Source organism: Toxorhynchites rutilus, chromosome 1, assembly GCF_029784135.1.
Source record: "Toxorhynchites rutilus septentrionalis strain SRP chromosome 1, ASM2978413v1, whole genome shotgun sequence".
NCBI lineage: Eukaryota > Metazoa > Arthropoda > Insecta > Diptera > Culicidae > Toxorhynchites > Toxorhynchites rutilus.
This window is the reverse complement of record NC_073744.1, coordinates 456,063-469,633: the sequence shown is the minus strand read 5'-3', so window position 1 is coordinate 469,633 and position 13,571 is coordinate 456,063. Positions and strand designations below refer to the sequence as shown.

At 35.1% G+C, this 13,571-nt stretch overlaps 1 long non-coding RNA gene across 1 annotated transcript; it reads right to left on the bottom strand.

The window, feature by feature from the left end:
- Nucleotides 1–207: 207 nt before the first annotated feature.
- Nucleotides 208–11,800, bottom strand: LOC129762555 (uncharacterized). The gene is made up of 4 exons (XR_008740663.1): nucleotides 11,356–11,800; nucleotides 767–1,240; nucleotides 443–640; nucleotides 208–379 (listed from the first exon to the last, which is right to left on the bottom strand). It is a non-coding gene; the product is annotated as an uncharacterized LOC129762555 (long non-coding RNA).
- Between the last annotated feature and the right edge of the window lie 1,771 nt (nucleotides 11,801–13,571).

The following is a 13,571-nucleotide window of genomic DNA, read 5'->3' as shown; positions in this document are numbered from 1 at the left end:
AAAAACCCACTGAGATAGAGTAGTAAATCCTGCTTTGTGCAATATCATGTAAGAGATTATGTAAAAATTTCCAAAATAGGATACTGTTTAATGGACACCCAGTCAGTGATATACAATTCGATTCTGTAAAACAGCAGCGACTACGACTAGGATCTCGGAGTCTACGCCATGGCGATAGATGAATTATTATGCAAAAATGGATTAATGTATATTTAATAAACACGCTCGAACTCGACTTTATTATTTTAAATATATGAAGGTGGCGCTTGCCTACTCTGCGTGCTTCCCTTTGTTTCAGATAGACATACATGCATGGAATTTCTGGTAGGGTGTAGCTCTGTACGTCTGGGCACATTCCATTTCTCTGATGAGAAGGTATCTGGGAGAAGAGTGAGGGACTAAATGTACGAATTTTCCTTTCGAAACACATTTTCATACGTACCCCTGGCAGCCATCCTTCGTGAGGATACAAATGGGTTCGGCCGGAACGAACATAGACTCTATGGCATTTTAATTTATCTCCTTTGGTGTAGAGTGTATGCATGGACCAACGCTGCATAATTTTAGGCGTACGAACTCGACAGTTTTCGGTCCATTGCGCCTGCACACACGCATTTACACTGGTACGGCAATTGGTGCACTAAAACGATAAATGAATTTAGTGAGACCGTGGACACATCGCTGCAACTGCTGCACATTGCGATTTAGTTCACTACCCAGCAAAGGACAGAAGATTTAGAACATTTTATAATGCATTTTCACTTACTCACTATTCCTGATCAGCATCCGAAGTGCAAGGTTCCGAATCCGATAATAATTGGAAATCCATCGGGGTCATCTCTGGAATCTGGACCAAATAACTTACAACGACGAGGAGGCAAAAAAGTTCAGCTGATTTATGATTTTATTATGACAGTTTGTCTTGCACGCTACGAATGCTATTTCAATTAGCTTTCGCTACCTTCTCTCCTCATATTTGTTTCCTCCGAGCATTCATATCAACAGTTCATCGTTTGGACAACAGCAACGTTCAAATATTACGTAACATACACTCATTTATATTCCAGCAGAGTCAAATCGGGTAGCATAGTATGTGGAAGTGCTCAGAGAAAACATTTCAGTAAACATGAGGCAATTTTTAGCAACGGTGTCCTCGTTCGTCCTGGTGGGGATGGGAACAATCGAAATTAGTCGTACCATCGGTCCCTTTTCGTAGCACGAGAGCATAATCGGTAAACGGCTGCAATGAAACGGACAGAATGTGCGGAAAACAGAGAAATGATGGCATATGTTAATTTATGTAGTTCAAATAGTGATCAAATATGTAAAATATGATTTACAACCGGTCATCCCGGAAAAGACAGAGCTTGTCAAATGGTATGCTCTCCGCTCCGGGGAGCCCCTGTCAATGGGAACAGGAAGTTTGTGTTTGCGGGTGTTTGGTAAACAATGACGGTCGGATATCCGTCAATTTTGCCGAGTTGTTCTGAGGAAATGTGAATCAAATAACAAACCGTGCGATGTTTTTTTAGTGGCTACTGCGGAAATAGTGTCAGAGGATAATTATAAGATGAATTACAAAATGTTCACATAAAACGAAACATTTACACAATTATTGTTATATTTTTTGGATAATAGAGATAAATTGGTGTTGAAAACCATTGCAATAATTTGCTATACACATGTTTAAAATCTATTTGCTTTCAAGGTCATTTAAAAATCATACGTAGTTTTTTGTTCAATTTCCGAATGGTTTTTCACTTTACTGAACATCAATTTCAATTGTGTATATTTCAGCGAATACTATTATATATAACCTTTCGCCTAATAACATAATATCATTCGTGATGGTTTATTCTGTAGTCTATCAACGAAAAACTTTTTCAAGTGATTTTCGACATTTCTTTTCTTGGCCAATATTTTTCCATCATGAGTGTTCTACAGAGATCGAAACAAATAGTAGTCAAACGATACAAAATCCGGGATTTACGATAAATGTATCGTAATTCATCAACCAAGCTTCCACAATTTTTGACGCTTGAATCAAAGACGTTGCCCTGGTGGAAGACAACGCCTTTTCTGTTGATCAATTTTGGTCTATTTTCTTAATCACGCCGTATTATCTATCTAGTTCTAAATCATATTTTTTTCCCTTTATTTACAATTTTGGCTGTGAAGTTTATATAAAACTGTAGCCAGCCAATCAGCTGGTGAATTCTTCTAGTGAGCAAGCACCTCACTACTAACTATACAATTATTAAATATCTTAAAGCTATTTTGATGTTAATTATTTTCACTATAAACTAACCTACGCAGATTCTTCTTAAATTTTACAGTGTTTGTTTCTTGTTTTAATTCAGGAGGTAATGCATTAGCTTTTATAATTCCAGTAAAAAATATATTTCTAGTTGCGAGCTCAATTCGAGCTCTTTCTACTACATAATTCTCCCTATTCCTAGTATCAAAATAATGAATAGTATGTGCCTGTACGAGTGGAATATTGCATTCAATATAAATATCCTTTATTTTAAAAATTAACAAAAGAACTTTATGTAATATTTATGTTGCTTGTTTTATGGAAGCAAATTTTCAGAACATAAGTTTATTGTTGGCGTCAACATTTGAAGTTTTTTAACCATTTTAACTGTTTTGTTTTGCAGAACGCTTTATTCAGTTTATTCATAAAAGTTGATCAAAAACATTGAACATTAAGATAGTTTCTAGCCTCCTTCAATGCAAATAATCATTCCAAAAACATTGAACATTAAGACAGTTTCTAGCTTTCTTTAATGCAAAAATTGTAGGAGTTATTTTATTTTTTATTGTTTGTACATGTTGTTTCCACTTTAAATTTTTTTTTAAATTTCTTTTAAAAAGTTTATAAGAGCTTTTTGAGTTTAAACAACTTTAAACTTAGGTCATGTGATAACACCTCATAATTGACGACTCCCTTTCAATCCATACCACACCATACATATCATACACACATCACCTTATTTGGCGTCAACCTAGGCTTTGAAGATGTTTGTGGTTAGCCGCGCTCACTCCGTAATCTTTTTAAATCGAGATTCCTATATTTTTCCCATTTTCCATTGAGACCATGACATTTTACTTCATAAATGGATCGATTTTGTTGCATATTAGTAGTGTTTTGTTGATTTCGGTTCATCAACTTCATTTGCGTGTTAATTCATGTGGCACCCAAACATTAAGTTTTTTTGCGTATCCAGTCTGTTTCAAATGTATTCAAACTGTCACATCGTTGATTCTGAGGATTGCCTATCTTGTGACAGTTAGCTTGTCGGTCTTGCTTGAGCAGTTCAAAAATTTCATCGTCTTTTCAGTGACTTGACACATATAGCCATTTTAGTTTTGCGGTATCTAAGCTAGTACGGCCATAACAATTAACTTCAAACGCGTTTTTCTCGAAAAAAAAATCAAAATGGCGTACACGATATCTTAAGTTGAACCGAACCGACTTATGTCGAATTTATATGAATACAATCTGTATGCATCTCTCTATTACATGAACCAATAAAACATCCTATCGAGGAACGTAAAAAAAGTTTGGGACAGCTTTCTTTAAATGACCGTCATTTTGTCGAAAAACATGTTCTTGACTTGTCCGAGGTTTATGTAAAATAGCGGCATCTTCACTGATTCAGAATCTGTTCGATTTTACAATATGATAGTAAAAACTCCAAAAGCTGAAGGTAGAACCTGTAAATTGATGTATATGTACATCCAGTCCATACCATTATTCTTTTATGAAAAATATTGTATTTGAAAAAACTGGATTTTCTTTTCGTAATTATTGATTGTATTTGTTTTTGATAGTTTACATGGTCTCGGTACCAAGGACGCTATATTTTTTATATTTTTTCTTGAAAGCGTAGGATGTTTTATACAACATATCCAAAAATTAGAGATGTATTCATTTTCGTTTTAGCTTTATGACTCTCCAAAGTGAAACGATGGTCTGAAACATATTTTTCCCTTTTGTTCCAGAAATGACTTTTTTCAAAAATTCATAACACTTGAACAAATTGACCGATTCAGATAATTGATATATCAAATTGAAGAATCAGCTAGTCTTCTTCGAATAAATATCACACTTCTTCGAAAAAAAATCATTCTAGTCGCGTAGATTTTGTTTAGTCGCATAGGAATATTGAACGAAGACTGACAACATGTTAACTTTGAAAAATCATAACTTGAAATAGAAAAAAAAACACAAATCTCTGATTTTTTGGTTTATTATGTAAAAAAAACCTAAGCTTTCAAGAAAAAATAGTAAAAAATATAGCGCCATTGGTCTCGAAACCATGTAAACTATAAAAAGTTCAATATAGGAATATTGAACGAAGACTGACAACATGTTAACTTTGAAAAATCATAACTTGAAATAGAAAAAAAACACAAATCTCTGATTTTTTGGTTTATTATGTAAAAAAAACCTAAGCTTTCAAGAAAAAATATTAAAAAATATAGCGCCACTGGTCTCGAAACCATGTAAACTATAAAAAGCAAATAAAATTAATAATCATGAAAACAAAATACGTTTTTTTCGCAAGCGTAATATTTTTTAAGAAGACTAGCACATTTCTGGACCATTGGTTGAAAAAATTCTGAAGCAACGGAGTGCCGCAGAACGAATTCCAATGAATATTTAGAAACTTTAGGACAATACCTAAAATGTTACATAGGGGTTTTTGAAAATTCGAAAAATTGCCAAAATGGCGGCCATTTTTGTTAAACAATTGTTATTTTTCATGAAAAATCGCTGTTTAGAAGCTCATAAACCGAAAAAATGAGATATCAAAAAACGGCTATGTTACGCTTTAGATAATTCATTTTTACATGCTGAAAAAAAATATCAGCCAAATCAGCATTTCTGAGGGCATAAGCTTACCAAAAATGCAAAAAACGAAAATTGAATTTTTGCGACTTTCCGGACCGGGGTCCCCCCTTAAATATCATACACAATTGGATTTAGTTTTCGTAATAATTATTTTAAAGTCTAATTTTTTCGCAAGGGTAATATTTTTTTCAAAGAAGACTAGCTCGAAAAAATACTAACTAACAAAAAATACTAACTCATTAGTTTCAATTTGAAAATTAGCATAGGGAAAAATGATTTTTTCTATCATCGGTTAACTTGAAAAATCATAAGACAAAAACGAAAATAATGCCCCTCTGATTTTTGGATATGAGGGGCTTAGAATGCAAGGGGTGTAAGTGACTTGATCGATTTCTCTTCATCAACTTTTTATTTAGTTAATAACTCAACTGCAAAAACGTTCCAATTTAAGTTTGCTATAGAATCTACCTTCCACATTGTGAAAAACAGTTGGGAATGTATTTGCTGCGAAGTTATGGACAAAAGAGAGAGTCGATGTAGAGAAATCGATCAAATCACTTACACCCCTTTCATTGTAAGCCCCTCATATGTTATGTGAAAAACTCAGCTTTCAAGAGAAAATAGAAAACAAATTCGCGCCCACTATTTTTAACCGAGTAAACCATAAAAAAAGCAGAAGGGTCTGAGCCTAGGGACACGAACGTAAGTTTGACGTAGGACTGTGATTGTTCAGAACAATTGTTTTTATGTAATTTTTTCATTGTTCAGAAATCTGTTATTTTGACTCCTTTGAAACTCCAAATGGTGACCCTGAAAAAGATCGTTTGTTATATGTACTCATAACCTTCAATCGGGTTTCAAAACAATAATTAGCTTTCTTGCCAGAAGCTCAATTGTTCAACTGTCTAATTGAAAATTATTAATGAATATCAGTGTAACACATAATAGGGTGGAGTGGTAGACGAAGTATATGTGGATCGGTAAACAACAAAAAATATCGTCACTGATTACATTGAACATGATGAAGAAACGAGAAATGTTGAAAATACATACGAATTCGTGATATTTTAAGGCAAAATACACATGAGATCATAAAGCTGTTTTATTTTTAATGAATATCTATGGTATTGTAAGTAATCGGGAGTGGTAGCTTTTTAGGTGAAATAATGTTTGTTTGCAGACTATATTTCACTCCACAAACACTGACACTGTAGGCTGTGATAATACCTCCTTGGTATCACTGAAATAATGGGTCTGATTCTTGAATGAATGAAAATTAATTTATCCGTATCAAATTAGTGTTCAATGAGATAGGAAAACTTTGTTTTTTTCATGTTGCAAAATAATCTTAGGACAAATTTATATTATGACTAGCTGACCCGGCAAACATTGTTCTGCCATATAATGTATTTCTAGAGAATATTTTGGTTGGTAAAAATAACGAATATACTTCAAGAGAGTTTGTATGTTCAGATCTGTCGAATTGATCTAAATGATGATTTTCACAGCGAAACATACAAATGCGTACCTCTTATTTTCCAATTTTCCCTTTTTATTTCAAATATCCTTCCTATATATAAAGATATGCATAGTCAATTTTTTCGAATTTTTCCAATCATCTAAAATATTTTCCAAAGTACTCTATCATTATAATTTGGGTCAAGACAAACTCACAAAATATATGGACGACGTAGATCTGATCAGCCGTTCTCCCGTGATGATGAGTTATACGTACGTGGGAAAAACTCTCTCTTTATATATGAAGATGGTAAGTTTTAGTGAAAACTAATTTCGTATCCAGACGCTGACACCGTACCGTTGTTCTCGTGAATACACTTCATTTTGTTTCCTTCGTGAAGTGTATTTGGGAATAAAGCCCGCAGAATTTCTATGGAAGTGCAGCCATCTTTCTAACCCACTCCACCATCTACATCACCCTTGTTTCTACACATTTGAAAACTCTTAATATTTCGTAACATTTTTCGTAGAGTGATATAGAAATATAGAAATCAAAGGCGTAGTCAACAAATACAAGCAATGATCACGAAAACAAAATCCAGGTGTTATATTTTTACACAGTAGACTTGCTCATTGGCTTCATATTAATATGGTGATTCTCTCAATTAGCCAAGAAGTTCAAAAGTTATGAATTGTATTATTAAAAAAGTCAGTTTAAAAAAAAAGATTTTTCGGACCACCCCTATATGAAAATAAGCACCCTAATGAAAAATGAAAAAACGGGTGCAATATTTTGCGATAAGAAACAAAACTACCATTTTTCATGGAAATCTGAGAACCACCATATCGGTTTGGCAAGGAATGTCTGTATAACTAACTTAATAGATTGTTTCGAAAGCTTGTTCTTGACTTTCAAAAGCAGTGACAAAAATCTGCATAATGGGGTACAAATTCGAGTCACTGAATTTGAGTCACTGTATACAAATTCTCGCCTTGATCGGCTCAGTATTTTTCGATTTTATATATGACATACATAAATCCGTTTTCCGTATTCCTTTATCCATATATTTTGATGCCTATGGATAAAAAATTATCCGAACATACATTTATTAGTTGCATGAGTAATTTTCTTCTAGTTTTTTTTTTCTTATTAGCTGTGCACACATTGTATATGAACACAAAGGAATAGCACGTGCCATAAAATGCTTGAGTTTACCATGAACCTTAAATTATCGCGAACAACTGCCAGCTGAGTGCAAACGACCACAAAATATCATCTGGAAAATTTCCACCCATATCTCAAGTAACGCAGAAGATCTCAGGTTTCCACCAACCGGCGAGGAACGGTCATAAATAATCACACGTAGAGCAACAGCAGTATGAGCGAATCACACGCTATATTGAGCCAGAAATTAAAAAGGATCTTCGTGTATCCGGAGCACACCACAGTCACGAGAATAGGAAATTAAATTACAAATTGTTCTTCTCACACATACCTCGCCACGGGTGAAAAGGAAAATCCAGTCATGAGCCAAAGGGGACGATTTTCTCCATCCTCTATGAGCAAAAGGACGAAAAGTGCACCGGTGTGAGCATGGCGCTCGCTTGTTCATGGCCCCTACATATTGCACACAACACACCGTAATAAGGAAACGATAGGAACTGGACCGAAGAAGGAAATGAAAAATTAACTCCTCGAAATTTCGCCACCTGTTGAACTTATTTTCTTCCGATAGAGCAAAGCAGAGATTTTGCCACCGCCGTCGAAAGCAGCAGCAATGCACCGGCGACAGTCAAGTTTCTCCCATTACAACATCAGTTTTCGGGGGGAAACTTGAGCAGACATTAATGGTGTAAAAGCAAATGCTGAGTATATTTTCTCTATTGATGTTTTATTGCTTATGGCGCTGGTTGCTTCATGAATATAGAATTCTGTGGTATTTTCCTGGCAACAGACTTGAGCGAAGGAGCACGCAAATGTTTGCGGTGGAAAGGCTATTCCGGCAACTATATTTTGCCGTAATGAGCAAAAATTAGTTCTGGTTTATTAAAAAGAGCTATGAATTACCCCATCTGACTTTGTGTTTCGTTTTTCTCCCTAATAGGAAAGTCTATTCTGTGAGTTGAAATCTCCAACTATTCAACAAGGAAACGAAACTACTGACTCGAATCTTATCCCATCCTTAAAGAATAATTTTCTCCACAGTTGGGGAAAGATTTTGCTTTCCGCCATTCAAATTGTATTGAAAAGCTAGCAAAATTCGGGGAAGAGCTAAATCTGTGAATGTTTTCCTCTCACTGTGTTGCCTCCTGCTTTTTCTAGAAGGTTTCTTTTGTGTAGCGAGCTAACGGAATAAAAATGAGTATACATTTGGAATAATCGTAAATAGAGCTGGAGGAAAAAAGTTTATCTATCCTCGGCGGGAACGAGTATTCATAACGACAGTATGCCGAGCGCAGTATTCAAACCGGATGAATAGAGCGAGCGACGATATGTCTCTAGATTCCAACAAGACATGTTGGCACAGTCTGAGTAAAATACTTTTCCGATGGGCTCAACAAATATACTACTGTGTATAAATCATTTTTGTTTTTTATTATTTGAACATTTAAAACTTCGAACATAACGTTGATTCAAAACGAAAAAAAAACACTATTCTCTGTTCTCATTTCAAATAACCTTTAAATGCATGTAGTTCAAACTTATTGAACAAATAAGTGTTACAAGTGGAAACTAAAATCTGTTAGGGGTATTCATCCAAGAATTCACTACATGTGATGGTGTTTTTTTCCGGAAATAATCTGAACGAAAAATTCTGACATAACAAACATGTGTGGTCATCGCCACTATTGCAGAGTTGAAAACGAGTGAGCTGTGGCGCACAGTTTTCTTGACGCAATGCCAATAAGTTTCTTCATGTTCTTTTTTTATCCACAACAAGCTTCGAGACAAAAAAGTACCACAAAAATTTATTGCTTTTTTTTATCTATTCGGAAAATATAATTCTTCACTAGATTTTGCGTCGACTAAAAGCAATGGAAAGTCTGTTGGTATCGAGCGTATTGCTATTCGAACGATGTCGACCGAGCCTTGATGAAAAGGTTCGTATACACCGATTTAAAATCATTTTGTGCGTGAGCAAATAGAAACTATTCATCGTTCGACAATCTGTGACTATTTACAATCTACACTCAGAAAACATCTCTGTATCCAACCATGTCGACATGTTTCCTATTTCTTTATCTTTGCTGTTTGAGAATCGTAACGTCCAAAAGAGCTTTGCGTAGTTGATAGCAAAAGTTCAACAAACAAACAATTCCGCTTTCTTCTGTTCCGAACTGCAACCACGGGATGACAAACAAGAATGTTGCTAACTTTCAACGAAAACAACTCTACATTGGGTGATCATACAAATTCGTTTAGCGTAAAAAACGGGATACACAGTGAAAGATGGAGCCAAGATATTGGACCGAAAATGGAGTAAATATAATAAATCAGACTACTGCTTCATTTTTTACGCTGCTGTCTCAGCTTCCTTGTTGTCGGAAAGAAGATGGGTTTCCCTTCAAGACTTTTTTTATTTTCTTCATTCATTAAAAAATAGAGAAAAAAATCATACATTCTTAAAACCAGTGCCCAGTGGGCGAGAAAAATTCCTTTAATGATGACAGCGTCTATTTTTCCCATCGCAATATCGGAATCCACAAACAAGAGTATGCTGGCACAAACAATCTGACATGAGCAAGATAGCTTCTTTTTTTGTATGAGTTGATTTTCCCTTCTGTTGCTGACGGACTTAGCTTCAAAGAAGAACAAGGAAGAAAGCAGATCATTCTTCTCTACGCGCCTAGCTATCGCGAATGAGTTCTAGTATTATTTATTAGTCTCACACAGTTGCGCTTTGTGGTATACGTAGTGTGAGTATATCGCCATGCTGTCGGAGTTAGGACATCTGACGAATGTACAACATCTTTAAAATACGGGGAAATAGACCATAAATTAAAAGGCTGTTACAACGCTGGCTGTCGCGTCTCGTCGGCGAAGATCTGACGAGCGTTGTTTAATCATTTTTTCCGAATCAAATTTAAACATATGAAAACGTACGAATTTGTGTGATCTACTAGTACGAAAACGTATCGATATTTATATCAGTGACCACCTACTAGTCTGACATTCTACATCTGATCCTTTTGTGGCAAAGAATTGCGTAATATTCAATCAATATTCCAATATACCTTTCGATTGTTTTGTTGTTTACTTCTACGAACGCTTCCTTCCCCGTTGTTCGGTATTCTCAAAATGGGATGGGTTGTTTCTTAACATTGTCTGTCATTTTTGACGGCTCCATGTAGGAATTTTTTGCAAATGCTTCATATCAGAATGAAATCAAAACCACAGTGGTGGTATTTCAATTTTTGGCGGCAGGAAAAAAAAACTATTTCTATTTACGGTTTATTTTTATGACCGATGCCTATTACCTGCTTCGCCAAATCAACGGCGCCCAGGTTTAACTGCCTATATGGGTGACTGTGGCATGATTCAAAATATAATCGATAAAAATTAATTGACAGAACGTGTTTAGATTAGCTTATGCGTACAACGGTGTGTTCTTCTTCGAACGAATGTGTATATTGATGAGGTGGTTAGTAGAATAACTGGACACTTGGTTCCACAAAGTGTAATATAAATACAGTACTTTTCAAGATAAAACTTCATCGAGACGCGACGTGTCTAATATTTATATACAATTATTAGTTTGCTTAGACTAAAGAAGAATACAATACAAATAGTCTCATTGACAACCCGGGTGGCACTACATCTAAGGTATTGTGGAAGAAAAGAATTGTTAGTTGAACAGAAGCGAAGGAAATAAGGAAATAGCACGCGTGGCCCTGCCTAAATAATATTCAATTTATTTTTCGAGGTAAAATAAAACGGTTTGCAAAGCCAGACCCTGACAGAGGTGCAGTTTAGCAATACTGCAATCACTTCCAGTGAATGAACCACTAAACTTATGTCGCGACATCTTACTCACCTAACCGGCTAGACCTAGGGTGATTCTTGTTGTATCAAAAATTCGTCTTCATTCAACTCGGTTCTGGGCTGATTGCCGCCGAGGTCCTAGGCGTCTCATCACTTGTAAGTCACTTTTGATCTGGTCGAGCCATCGTGCATGTTGTGTTTCTCGGTTCCTAGTAACGGAAGAGTTACTGAAAAGTATGTTTTTAACTGGATTGTCGTCCGACATCCTCACGACGTGTCCAACCGACCACAGCTTTTATAGTCTTATGCATCCACTTTAGTAATACTTCTGAAAAAGAGACCAATTGATTAGAAGTACAGAGCAATTCCACGCCACATCAGCCGGTAGCTGTCCTGAAAATCTCCGATTTTCTTTACATATGGTGGCAGCTACCTAAAATCACAGATTTCATTATTAGATGTCAAATTTTAATTTCGAATGATATTTACAAAGATGTTAAAGAATCAAAGAATAGCTCATAAGGAAAAAAAAAAATAACCGTTACAAACATCATACTCAGAAATTGAATTTAATATTAAAAGTTGTCAACTCAAAACATGTTCCCTTGTTTTCATTCATTACTTTTGAACTACTGAACCGATTCAAATGATAGACATTAAATTGGGGAGGGTGGAGGTTTTGAAGCTTTTGGAGTAATCTTTGTTGATTGTTATATTCATTTTATCAGTAAATAAAAATATTTTTTCTCCTATTTTCCTTTCTTTTTCTTTTCTATCACAGTCAACTGTAAAGAAATTGACCTAAATTACTGATTTGTATTTTTACGGAAGTGTATTTTTATGTAAAAATATAAAATATTTCGTACAAATTTCTCTTAATTTTTTTCTTAAGTTTTTCAAAACATGTACATTAGGGTGCCAATTAATATATGGGAAACATTCGACGACGAGACGAAAATTTCGAAAAGTTACCCTACACAAAATGTTCACCACCTCGAAAAAACACCCTATGCCGAATTTCAGCTCAATCGGACTTAAGAGAGAGTGGCGCAAAGTTATCTCAAAAAAAAAATTTTTCTGTCGAAAATCGATTTTTCAGGCGAAAAAAAAACGTCCAAGCGTCAAAAAAACTTTAAAAAAAAAAACGATATAACTGTAAATCTCGATGAGTAATGCAATTTTCAGACATTTGGCATCCATTTTTTTTTAAAACCTCGAATTTCGGTTATTTTTCGTTTTTCAAAAAAATCAAATTTTAACGTTTGTGACACCAATAAATGAAGTCACAATGAGATAATATTTTGCATAGGGTATATTATCGCGCAAATCAACATTTCGTAACAAATTCCGAATGAAAAATCGAGATAACTATTTTTATTGACACCCCAAACCATACTTTTCGTTTCGTACTCCGAACTCCCAGAATACCGATATTTGACAAAAATGTTTCTTCGAGATGACACTACATCTCGACGTTTCATGTAGTTTTAAGACATTTGACATCAGAAAAATTTCGAAAACCGCGATTTCCTTTAGCTTAGGTGATTTTTCGATTTTCAATAAAATCAAACTTTGACCGCTTCGCGCCACTCTCCCTTAAGTCCGATTGAGCTGAAATTCGGCATAGGGTGTTTTTTCGAGGTGGTGAACATTTTTTATGTGGTAACTTTTTGAAATTCGAGATGACCATTATCATTGGCACCCTAATGTAAATCAGCGCTCCCCATATAGTGAGTTTTTGAACTAAGCTATCGTCACCCCGTTATGGCCACGAATCATGAGATCAACATTGTATAAGGTACAGTGCTTTTGGAAGCATTGCTGAGGAGAAAACTTTTGTGTATTTTGATTTTTTCTGACCACTGTGCTCCCTAGCGGTGATATTATGAACTAAGCTTAGGTCGCTCCGTTTTGGCCAGGGATTTTCGAAAGGAAAAATCCACAAGTAGGTTTATGCAATTGTTATGATTTCAAAAATTAAGGGGGACCCCTGTCTGGAAGGTCGGAAAATAATGAATTTTCTTGGATTCTTCTCGAATGTTACGAATAAAGTCAAGTGTTCGGGTATTTCGGTTATTGTTTAAGGTGAATAATGAATATTATGCGTGAATAACGATTATAATGCTGTTGGCAGCTGGATGCGTAGATGCTGTCTGAAAATTGGTACCTTGCTGGTGGTATCGGTTATAAAGCAACGAGGTGTCGTAGAATGAATTCCAATTAATATTTTGAAACATTAGGACAATACCTAAAGCGTTACATAGGGGT